Below are 13479 nucleotides of genomic sequence, written 5' to 3'. Positions count from 1 at the left end.
GTGCCTGTTGATGTTCCCTCCTGTGTGCTGCCACTTGATATGTGCTGCTGCCGTGTCTTGATGCGTGCAGCTGAGGTGGAGGGTCTTTGGCCGTCGGTCTTGGCCCTCTTTGCAGGTGTGCTGGTAGGGGTGTCCTGGAGCTCGTCGTTTGGATCGGACCCTGTGGTGGAGTAAAGGAGGGCGAGCGTTATTAATGGGTCTGTGGGAATTGGAATGGCAATGTATCACATGCATTGGGGTGGTACCTGAGGGTGATTTGGGTCGGGGCCTTGGAGGTGCTTTCATTTGTGTGTGGAGTGAGGGTGCAGTTGTTTGGCAGCCTGCAGTTAGGGTGTGCCTGCTGCACGTGTAGTGGGTGTTTTTGGGGTTTTTACTTATTTATGTATTTATTGTGAGTTTTAAAGTGCGCTATCAGGCCAATGTGTGTGGACGTTCTCCTGGCCATGTGTTGCTGTTGCGCTATGTGGACACATGTGAGTCACATGATTGGACATTGTGGATTTGGCATGGTTTTATTTGGGCCACCTACCTGATTCTCCGGATGTCTGCACTCCTTTCTCCATCCCTCCGACTCCCTCTATGCTCTCCATTCCAATGGTGGAGGCACAGATTTCTTCCCAGGGGGTCAACTTGATGGGTGATTCCGATCCTCCCCCGGTGGCTGTGGCAATGTTGCGGTTGGCAGTAAGTATGCTACGGACGCGTATCCGCAGGTCGTCCCACCGCTTCCTGCATTGCTGTGGGTTGCGGGGTGCGGTCCCCACCGCACTTACCCGCTGTGCCACCAGGGCCCATATGGCCTTCTTGTTCGCAAGTGCCGTCCTGGTCATTTGCGTGGAGAAGACGGCGGCGGCATTCTCCTGGAGGGTCTCTGTTAGCACGGTGAGTTCCTCACGGGAGAAGTGGACCTGCCGCTTGCGGTCGCACGCTTTCTTCGCTACTTTTCCCATTTTTCTTGGTTTCACTAGGGTGGATGACGGGTTGGGATGTGTCTCAGGGTGGTGTTTTTAGTGGTTGTGTGTATTTTGTGGTTTTATAGGTGTACGGGGTGTTGTTTACCGTTCCGGGCCCATGTTTTTACTTCCGTTTCCGTATATTTACGGTCACCGTACTTTCCGGTTGGCGCTCACTGCGGTGTCCGCTATGATGGGTGGCGGTATTGCACCTAGGGCGCCGTACGGCGGCGGTGTGGGCCGTTTTGGGGTCATTTCCGCCATCGCGGACTTTGCACTTCCGCCATGGCGTGGTGCTCGTGCCCGATGGGTCGGAATGGGCCGCACTTTGCTCCATCGTGCAATGGCGGAAACGCTATTTACGCTGTGGCGGTCCGGTCAGTCACTTTCCGCCAGGGTCGTAATGAGGGCCAGTATCTTGTTTATGTTTGTGAATACCATGGCCCTCATTACGAACCTTGTGGAAATCGCGGTGCAAAATGCACCATGGAGCACGGCGGAAAGCTGCCGATAGCGCCATGGGGGTTGGCGGATTTTCCGCCCCATTCCGACCTTGGCGGGGCGGTAAATCCCCATCCCCCATTTTACCCTTCCCCATTCCCATTTTTGCCCCATAGGGTATAATGGGAGTGGGGAAGGCGTTAATTACGCCACCGTAAAATACGGTGGCGTAATTAACGACAAGGTCCCGTAGCGCCATGGATTTCTCCGCCCGGAAAAACCAGGCGGAAAACGCTCCATGGCGCTACAGAAACTCGTAGTAGGGCGGACGGGTCCGCCGCGAATAACGCTGGCGTAAACCCACTCCGCCAGGGTCGTAATGAGGCCCCATGTTAGTTACAGCAAATGTCCACTCACATTCCGCCTGAAATGCCCAATAAATAAAGCATGCACACATTGACAAACAAGCACATTTCATGTGAGTTACAACGGATTTAGAATGGTGACAGGTCGGTCACTTAACAGATTTGTATCAAGATGTTTATTCGCAAAATACGCCTACATCTTATTTAGAATCAGGTTTATGCCTGATTGTGTATCGGTGTAACTTCAATCAGTGTAAATTGATCCTTTTTCTCTGTGAATCGGCACGTTCTTGCATACCATGAAGCCATTGTGCTTAGATGGAGAATATTGTTTATTGTCACCATTGGCCAACTTTCAGGGTTTCCTTGATAAAACGTATGTCAGCCTGGGCTATTGATAACACACATTGGGCCTCATTACGACCCTGGCGGAAATCGCGGTGCAAAATGCACCATGGAGCACGGCGGAAAGCTGCCGATAGCGCCATGGGGGTTGGCGGATTTTCCGCCCCATTCCGACCTTGGCGGGGCGGTAAATCCCCATCCCCCATTTTACCCTTCCCCATTCCCATTTTTGCCCCATAGGGTATAATGGGAGTGGGGAAGGCGTTAATTACGCCACCGTAAAATACGGTGGCGTAATTAACAACAAGGTCCCGTAGCGCCATGGATTTCTCCGCCCGGAAAAACCAGGCGGAAAACGCTCCATGGCGCTACGGGAACTCGTAGTAGGGCGGACGGGTCCGCCGCGAATAACGCTGGCGTAAACCCACTCCGCCAGGGTCGTAATGAGGCCCATTGTCACTGATTTGGGAATTAGATAAACTAAGGACTTTTAATTGAACATTATTTTATTATTTATTTTTCCAAACAGTTTGAAAAGATTATGGGCCTGATGCATGGAGGTATTTTATAATGGCGCAATCCCATAGGAAAACGTTCTGTGAATCAGGCCCTATATGTATTTTAATTAAAAAGGCAGACTAGCCAAACCTTGCTAGATCACCTGGTTTCCATATGTTTAGTTATGACGCATGTGACTTGATTGAGTTCACAGTCACACAAAACTGGATTGAGCACCATAGCTGACACATAATTACTTGATTAGCTTGCCAACATTTTTAAAACACTTAATGCAAAGGGGAAAAATCTTTGGGTCGTGTGGCTTGATTTAACACATGCTCACAAATGACTTGGTTGAATGCAATATCTGACGTACACAATCATTTGAATTTCTTGTGAAATTTGGCAGTGTAATTTACTACGTGTTGAATAACACCACCCGTTGGGATGGAGGAGGAATGTATGCTGGGACTTCTTGATTGAACATGCACTCGCACATTGGCTGACATAAACAAGCATATGCATTTCTTGGTTGCAAGGGAACATATTTGGGATGTGCAATGAACATTGTTTTATGTTTTGTTCATCACTTGGACAACTGTATATATTACCTGTGTGACACAGTATGCCAACTGTCTGGATGATGGAGGAATTTCCGGTAGGTCAGCTTGATTGAATTAATGCTCACACATGATTTGACTGCAACAACTATCACAAATGACGACTTAAAATGTTTGTCAAAAAGATGAGCAAACACCTGTTCAAACTTACATACCACTTGATTCAGCGCAATAGCTGTCATACATGAGTACTTGAATTTCGTGTTCACTTCAATTGAGTGCCCCAGTGGTTCAGACTTTAGCGCAGTGTGTTAAGCACTCATTGCAGAGATATGTGTTACTATGCAAGATTAGAATAGCACATTCCTTTAAACTGGCTGACCCTTTCCTATGTCTGAAGTTTATAAACCTGCCTGCATATGCACTTGGTCTTGCAGCACAACAGGTGCTATTATCAGCAATTTACCTGCACCAAATAGGGGTTGCTATAGGGGTTATGCTGGAGGTCTAGAAATTGGTTTGTTCAGATGGAGTGTTTCAAAACCTAGGCAATCACCTCCAATGATGAGCATAAACTGTTAGTCCAAGAGATGAAAAAGTATCCGAATTTGGAACCAAAGCATTCATGCTTGTATCCTGGCTTTGCCAGCAGACAATACAATGATCATGGGCAATCATCTAATATCTTGTACATTAATGTACTGTCTTCTGTGAGTTTTACCTCCTTGCAAGCTGGTGGCATCGTGTAGCACATTACTTGATCTTACTTCTTATGTAAGCCATTTGAGTGGAAGGGTTGGTAGACAGAAGTGAGCAGACCAGATGGTGAAGGACTCGGGCAAGCGTATTTTAAAGTCTGCACGTTTGAGACAAAAACACTTTGCATTTTTGTAAAAGTCAAAGGTCTTTCTGAACGTTTATAAATGACAATTTCACAAGCCAGTGTTTTGGAAGTATGTAAAGCTTTAAAATACAAAAGACAAACCCAGATTAAATCTGTTAAATCACACTGATTGGTATGATGGTACTTATATAGTTCTCTTGATGATGGGGAGAATGAAGCTAGAATCATTCGGTGTTGCACCGTTCTACAATATTTTGATTTTTAAAAGGGTCATGTTTGGGAATGTGATTGGTGTACTTTCCTAGTCAATTTTATAAAATTAGAGTATTTACGTTCATGGTAAGAACTGGTAAAGAAGGTTTTCAAATGCAGAAATTGCAGAGTTGGCACAAATCCCAGAATAATCCCTTAACCAGTGTGTGTAATGCTGGGCATCTAATTTAATCTTGTATTGCCTACCCTCTCGAAAATGCCAGTCCCTAAACCTTTCAAAATAGTCAGCCCTTCAGAGAGATTTCCTTCTCAGTGTATGATCTTCAAAACAGTCTCACTCATGGTTGTGCTGAATATAGTGTTGCTTTCACTATAACAATGAGCATTGATATATTGCACACCACAGGCACTTTATTCTTGTGATCTCTAATGGAAACACTATTTGAAAACCATGTCCCACTTCTAATATCAGTCTGTCTGGATACACACACCATCTTGGTAGCTTCCAATCTGCATCCACTATCCATGCTATGGTATGTGTAGCTTTCTCCTTCCTACCAATTGGTCTCCTCTATCCATGGTTGAACACGTTTGCGTTCTGTGAGGGGGCAAATGTGAGTTCTCTGTCTGTTCTGGGATGCATGTACATTTTACATACAGTCCTGCATTACTACTACAGGCTGCATACCTTCCAGGATTCTATTGATAAAAAGTCTCCTGCATCTATGCTAGAACAGAAGTAACCTCTTCGTAGACTGATACTGTTGGCCTTCAAATGGTACTTGTTTATCATTAGATTAGAGCAAGAATGAAGAGGGTATGGGGACTTAAAGGGAGTAAACATCCTTATTTTAATGCTGTGAGGCAGCATATCAACCTATGGGTTGTGATTGCGCCGTGGGGGTGGAGGCGGTGCAGATATTCTTGTTCACTTAATTCCTCTGGTTTGGTGGAGGGGGGCCCCAAAGATGTCCATGCCCAGGGCCCCAAAAGTACTTAAGATGGCCCTGCGAACATGTATTCACACAAGACTTTCTAGTGCAATACACGGGAGGAATAAACATCTTGTACAATTTAGTAATGCACTTTGAGTGAGGGGGAAACGTCTAAGGTGTGTGTGGCTTGATTAAATGTATGTTCACACATGAGTGGTTGAGGACAATAGCTGGCATATATGAGCATTTTTTGTCTTATGTGTCCTGTCTTAAGTAGGAAGCACAAAACGGCTGAAAGAAAAATATAGCTCTCAAAAAAGTAAAGTTTATTTATACAGCACAAATGGTAGCAATATTCCTCAGAAACAAATGGTGAGCAGAGAAAACATCTTTTTCAAGGTTCTTGGTTTCGACTTGTCCTGGCCCCACTCCACAGTCCAATGAAATACCAAGGCTTTCTATTAGGTTGTACGTTTTTGTGGTTCCAGAATCCACTTTCACAGAGTCCGTAAGAGGGGCCTTCCAAAGACAACTTTATATGGGTTTGGCAAAGTTGTAATTGCTCTTACAAAAGGTCAGAAAGAAGTTGAGGTTTCCCAGCACTGGTTCAGTCTCTGAGGGTTATAGGAAGAAGTGTGCAGGTTGTTTAGTCAACTGCCCACATCCCTGCTCTAGGGTCCTGTCCTGGATCACTCCCCTCCATGCTACCAAGGATGTAGGTAGACTCATTGCCCTAAAGTGAGATTACACTCTCTTTTATCTCCTCCCATCCTGCCTTGAATCAAACTGATTCACTATAATATCTTGGTCTCACAGGCTAGTAGGGGATCCTGGTCTCATTCCTCCTTAACTGGTTCTTCAAGTTTTCTCCACTCATATCATCTCTCTATCCACCTCACCTGATGCAAACAGTTCTCATCTTCTCCTACCTTTTAATGTTCTGCCCTATGTGTAACCCTCTCCTTCCAACCTCATTACTGTAACTCTCACAAGATGGTAACTGTGGATTGACAGTGTGTTGCCCTGGGCTTATATGAAGGACTTCCTTCATTTTGGATTTTAAACCTGCCTGGATATGTGTGATACCTACTTCCCTCCCCTGTTGAAACCTGATGAATTGCCTACTTGGAACTAGAAACCTCTGTTTTCTCAGCATATAACTCAAAAGTAAAGGACATTGGGGGTCATTACAACTCAAGCGGTAGCCGTGTCGGTAAAAACCGCAGGCTGCTGCCAGAGTTGTGCATTTTTTCCGGTGCTCCGGAAAAAGTGCACAACTCTGGCGGCAGCTTGAGTATAGCTCCGGTGGTCCCGGTAATTCCCCAATGCCAGGCACTGGAAAAAATGACTCCCCATTCCCATTCGAGTCCCATAGGACTCAATGGGAATGGGGAATACGGATGCACCAGTACTGTGTCCAAGAGTGCCGGTGCATCTGTCAAAGTCTGCAAGCGTGTGCCTTTCTGCCCACCAGATCAGACCTGGCGGGTGGAAAGGCACCCACAGGCAGAACTCGGAGTATGGCGGTCCGGTACCAACGGTGCCAGTAGCTTACCGGCACCGTTGTTACCGGACCCGGCATAATCATAATGAGGCCCATTATTTGGTAATTCTGGAAAGCTGTTTGGTGTGACTGCAACCTTTTGACATAGGAAAACAACAACTTCAACACCCCTTTCAAAAAAAAGGGATCAGGAAAACAGGGTTAGTTTATTGTGTCATTACCGTGGATAGCGCACATACATTCCATTTCAAACTGTTTGTGTGCAGAGGACTCCTGCAGAATATTCTAGTCTGATGTATCCTCTTAGATGTTTCCATTGGCAAAGCTGCTGAAGAGGACATACAGTTCTGTTTTGACTGGTGTACCCAGATGTTGGCACTGTATTCCTTTAAATGGAAACACATACATTTCTGGATGTGTATTTTAGTCTGGCTACGTAGGTGCAATGATTCTCCATATGTAACAATACGAGGATTAGTGGAATGATCTTGTGATCTTCACCTGAATCCCTTATCACAGTTAACATTGTTGTGTGTGGATTTGGGCATACTCCAGTGACTGCCACCTGCTTAAGTGTGCTGATCCTGTGAGTGCAGGGGATACGTCTTTGGGGATTGTGTCTTGCCAAATATATGCTCATGACTTGATTGTAGGTAATAGCTGACATACAAAAGCAATTTAATTTCCTGGCACATGTGTTAGAAAAATTTGAATGAAAGTTAAAGACTTTGTGGCATGTGGTTTTATTGCATGTGCACTCACACAATACTTTGTTGAGCAGAACAGTCACAAACACTTTAATTTCTTGAAAAATGTGTAACAACATTTTGAGCAAAGTGGGGAAGTCTTTGGGGCATACCACTTGATAGAGTGCATGCTCATGCATGATATGGTTGAGCATATTAGCTGACACCTGCTGTACATACTCTAGAGACGCCTAGATTCAAACGAGTCACAGCTGGTGGATCTAGCTTCCCAGTTATAGCGGCACAAACTTGGAATGCACTCCCGCCTGACCTCAGAAAAGAACAACCGTATCTCAAATTTAGACTTAATGTACTTAAATGGCTACGAACTAATGACCGATAGCTTGCCCTATCTGTACCCTGCACGACCACGGTTTTTGACTCTAACCATAACTCATTGTCTGTATTTTGTCATATTTATATACAAAACTGTAACGTACCACTCCACTGTAACCGGACTGGCAGTAACTCTCTATCTGTATATATATCTATATGCATTCATTGTACACATTCTGTAAACTAAGCTTAAGTTATCTTATCCTTCGGCGCCCAGCTACCCAAGAGTTTGGCACGCAATACTAAATAAACAAACAAACAAACAAACATACATTTATGGTCAGCAATAGGCAACAAAAATGTCTCAGACCATGGACACATGTCCTTATCTATCTCCCTAAACTATCCATTATGGGAAACTACCCATATTGGAAAATGAAAATACAAGAGGACCAATGGCTAAAGAAGTTTACTGAATTCTGAGAATTAATATGACAGTTGGAATGAAGGACACAGTTTTCTGGGGAGCCATTTAGATCAAAATAGGAGGAGTACAGATGGGTCTAATGGGAAAATGTCATAAGATGTCAATGTGCTATTAGAGCTAGAGATGAAGATCAGGAGCCTGCATAATGAGCATACCAACAATAGTGCACAGGAACCAGACACTTCTCCAAAAGAACTATAGTTGAAAAATATTAATGTTAGACAAGATTGATAAATTGCCACTCAGACTGAGAAACCTTTACTGAGAGTAGGTGGAACAATTTAGCACAACAGACACAGCAGTGCGGAGTAAGAGATTGATTCCTCTAATCAAAATGGAAAATGGGGCCTGACTAGCAGCTTCGAATAAATCAATCAGCTATTCAAAAATTACAACGTAAAGTACTATGAAACAGAAAAACACTACAAACCATGAGCTAGTAATTTGATAAGACTCTTGGAAATACCCAGGACCTGCTGGGCTTCCATTTGACTTTCATAAGATGATTTCAAAGAAGGAGTTTGAACTGATCCGCAGGATGTATGTTTAGTCCATTGCAGTATGTCTTCTCTGAGAAAATGTGAGGCATGTGCTGATCTCAAGACATCTGAATGTAGGACGGGAACTGAAATGACTCAGCAGCCACAGACTGATAAGCCTACTAAATACTGGCAATACAATCTTGGCCAAATCTTCCATAACATGGATGAAATATGTTCTACTGGAGCTAATGGTTGTTTTCATTAAGAAGATGCATAGGGCAAACATGCTGAGATTGATCGTGCACTTGTCAAGGGGTGTTATTTTCAATTCAATTTCAAGGGGATTAATGGTACTATTATGTAAAATGTTATGCAATGCTCAAGATTGACAACAAATACTGAGAGAAGATGTTGGGGAGTTACAGGGGATTAAATGCCTTATCAAATAAGAATGTCTTAGGTTTCTTCTGAAATGGTAGAAGACCAATAATTTCTCAATGCTCAGTGGTGATTATTCCAGAGTCTGGAGCAACTCACTGCACAAGATATTCCAAAGCACCCTCTTCTTCAAAAGGAATGTTGAAAGAATATTAAGTAGGCATTTGTTAGATTTGCTGGTAACCTATGTTTTGGAGTAACAGAGGTGTTGTTACATTCAAATCAAATACTTCTTTTTTTGACATATGCAGTATAGTTCACTGAAGTGGTTGTGGCACCAGTGTTGTGTATTATACCAACTGTTGTGAAGGTTTTCTTACCAAAAGATACTTGGCCGTGTGTGAAGCTAGTAAGCTTACAGTTAGTTTTGGCACCATCTGCATTGTACCTAAGAAGCATTAGTATGACATATTGGCTATGCAAATTGATTTGCATACTGGAACGATTGTCTGAATTGCAAAGATTGTTAATTTGCATAATATGTCATGATTTGCATTCTGCAAAAGCTGCATGAATGTAATGGATTCACAATTTGGTATGGATACATATACAACTCGTTCTTTAGGGATGTGCTCTTGTGAAACATGGTTGCAGAGAATGCATGTATGTTTCCACGTGTATGAAATCTGGAAGATTTCATTCATAGGGATGTTTTTGGGTTCTAGTATTCGTATTAAGTTCATTAGGAAATCTTGTGTGCTTATGGTACATTTTACCATTCCTGCACAGCAGTCCAATTCTTGCCTTATACCTGAGTGCTGTCAGGATTATTTGTGGCATTTTTATGAAGGACAAGCATTTGCAAACATAACTGGTCTGAGGCGTTTAAGTAAATATTGTGAGCAATTGGTGTCAATTGGCAGAGAAGATGTATTGTTATATTTGCATATTGAGTTACTACATTTGTGTTGCTGAATTTAAATGGACCAGAGAGTTGTGTGTCTGCATCGTTTGATAGGCCTACATATTTTTTTAGAGAAGAGATATTTGTCTCTTTCTTTGTTCATGGATGTGCAGTTAAGTTTGTAGTAGACAGCTTTGTGGTTGTATTATTTGATGGAGAACGAGTTGGTCATTGTTTCTTTAATGGTATTGTTGGGAGAATTATTGTAGATTTTGTTTGCATTACTTTTCTTTATAAATGTTTTATTTTTTGAGGTACATGGTACTTATCTATATGGGGGTGTACAGTACATGTATCCTGTTATATTCCAGGATGCAACGAATGTCAACGTTGACTTTGTTTGCATCAAAGTTAAGTAGGAATAAACCATTGAGTGTACACAGACGTGAAAGTGCTACGTAACTCATAATGTCCTTAAGGACTGTGCTGCCAATATCAATCAGTGTGTGATCTAGAGTTACACCTTGTGATTTGAGAACAGTGACAGCATATGCAAGAGAAAATTGTAATCTGCCAACGTACATGTCTTTGAAAAGAAGGAAACGTGCTATTGTGCGGGCAATTTATTTAACTTCTGCAAGTTTGTCAAAGTGGGTATTGACAACATGAATGTTGTTATGATGTGGATATTTTTGGAAGCCAACAACTGTACCAATTGCTCCATTTAGTAAACTTAGTTCTACATCAAGGTTACGTTTTAGAATGACTCTGCTGTTAAGTCACAAAGTTAATATTTTCTGTGTGGGTTGCATTTCTTTTTTTTACATTGTCTCATTGAATTCACTACAGCTTGCAAGGGTTGGCATTAAGGAAAATTATTTTATATTTTGTTGAGTAAATTGTTCCATGACATCAGGAGCAGATGTGTTTCGCCCATATAGTTTATGGATTAGTCTGATATTTGAGATGGATTTTGCATCTTTAGTAAGCATACCAGTTCTAAGGTTTTTTAAATGTTTAGCATAGGTAAGGTCTACAGATTGACACATGTTTTGAGTAAGTACTCTGTACTGAACATGTTGCCAGAGATTTACATTTCCACTGCTGCCAAGTGTGTTGCATCATTGTTTGTGTGCTAATATTTTGAAAATAGGTTGAACCTTTTACTGGTGTTAACTGTAGGAGGTCTCCGAAAACAATAACATGTTTTTTTCCTCCAAACAGTTCTTCATAGTCAGTTTTTAAGACTTCTTGCATTGTGAGGTGAATTAAATCCAACATCTGGCTGAAAACCATGCTTAGCTCATCTTTCAGTAGCACTTTCATTTTTTTCAGAATTCTGCATACTTCAGTAGCAGCCTCTGCTGATAATGTGTAGTATTCACATTTATTTTGGTGTTCTACTGGAATGTACTGGAATACACCTCCTATGTTGTAGGCAACTATACCTGTGGAGGCTGGTACAACAGCCAAAAGGTTGTTGTTTGTTAAGGTTTGTAGACAAGTGCTGAAAATTTTAATTAATAATGTTTTACCAGCACCAGCTCCACCACTTTCATGCAGGAGCAGAGGTTTATATTTTTTACAGCTACACATTTTAGTTTCATGTTTAAAACCATGTTCAATTTCTTTAGTGACTTCCAGATAAATGGTGAGTTGTCCATCATGTACCTGTGATTTGAGCACTGACAAGTCTTCTTCATATTGTGTACATTGACACATGGTATTTTCTACCTCTGTCGTGTCTATTTCTGCTTCATTTAGAATGAGTGGCTCTCCAAGTGGTTCTTGGTTTCATGTAAAGGAAGGTTGACTGCCCTCAGGAGTGTTTTTAGCTAGTTGAGTTTACATTTCTTCCTCTTCTTTTGTGTTCATTGTCCAATATGTCTTTGTATTGTTTGGAATTGGCATGTGCTATAATGCTTTCATTTGCTTTGGATGCAGTTTGAAATGATTCATAGTCACTTAATAATTATTTTTATTTTCTCCAAGGTGTAAAAAGTTGAAGTAGGGCCATGCAATACAGTTCTCTATGTTGCAGGCATTTACATGATGACTTTGTATGATCTATTACGCTGGGTTTGGTAAGTTTTACTAGACTTCATTTACAAGTTGAGACTGAATATTTGCCAGTTGTCTCATCTGATGTGACATTGTTTTTGTATGAGTAGTTTTGGGCTATGTTGTACAAGAACATGTTTTCCAAAGCAGTACTTCTGTTTGAGTAGTATGTGTCTATTAAATCATTGTTTTACATGTCCTGGCTTTGCACCTATTGTTTCTATCTCTTGGTAGGATTTTAGTACTCTTTTTTGGGATGAAGTTGGACCAAGGTTTACCCAGACAATGAATTTAAATTTGCAATATAAGGCTGTTCCTGTTATATGGTCTGCAGCCTTACAGCACCCACATTCTCTATATTTGTGACTTGGAAAAGCGTTGTTCTTTATACAATTCCACACCTTTTCACTGATCTGATCCAAATTGTGCATAGTTACCTGTTAGGACCCTCCTGGCATTACTGGGTACATAACATTTGGACACCCCACCCCTTTCCTGGATTCCAGAAAAACTCTAAATCTGTGTGTGGCTGTGTGGCTTAGGGAGGCATTGTTCCCTATACAATTTCACACCATTTCACCAATCTGCACAAAAATGGGCATATTTGCCTGTTAGGATCCTATGGGCATAACTGGCTACCTAACATGTGGACACCCCTCCCCTGTCCCGGATATCAGCACCTTCACACATGCGACAGTTGCAAAACATCAATGTGGTCATAGAACTACCAGTCTTCAAACCTAGAATGCACAGTTTCTGCGATATTTGCACCACAATGCACTGCACCATGCCATGGTGAGGCAACAGGTGGGGATAGAGTGCAGTAAATTCCAGTATACAGCAAAACACCAACTCTCGCCTCTGCCCAACATCTGCTCCAGGGTATGTCAACCAGCAGCACATGCCCATTCTCAGTGCAGTTTACTTCAGAGTGCAAAGCACCTCAAGTGATAAGCAAATCAGAGCAGCGTCCTACAGGATCATTGATATTCAACAATTGATGAGATTGTTGTCATGTCTGTCCACAGAAACCGTTCCGACTCCATGGGGATTTTGTCAGAATTACTACTGGCAGTAATTTCACTAATGTGGCTGTTTTTGTGCTGTAAAGTGGGGGAATTGCCTCCAACATTCTGCTTGAGGTTTTCCCTCTGCCTTACCTACAAATCCATTGTTCGGCGATGTTGTAATGTAGAGGTAATGCAGTGGTAACTGCGTTACCCTTGCATTACCACTGTTTTGCACACATTGCCAAACTCATAATGAGGCCCATTTTTTGCAAATGTTCGTGCAAGCGTATTGCATCATGCAAAAGTTATAACAAACGCAAAAAATATTCTTCCTTTGGGAAAGCCAACTTAACCACGACTACAGAGTTGATACCGCATACCCTGTACATACATTGTAAGGAAACGCTAGTTGTCCATATAGTTAAGGTGAAACATATCATCTACAGTCAAAGTGACAGTTATATATATAACAATTTC

Source organism: Ambystoma mexicanum, chromosome 8 (genome assembly GCF_040938575.1).
Source record: "Ambystoma mexicanum isolate Mex_15411 chromosome 8, UKY_AmexF1_1, whole genome shotgun sequence".
Lineage (NCBI taxonomy): Eukaryota > Metazoa > Chordata > Amphibia > Caudata > Ambystomatidae > Ambystoma > Ambystoma mexicanum.
Note: the sequence above shows the minus strand (reverse complement) of the source record.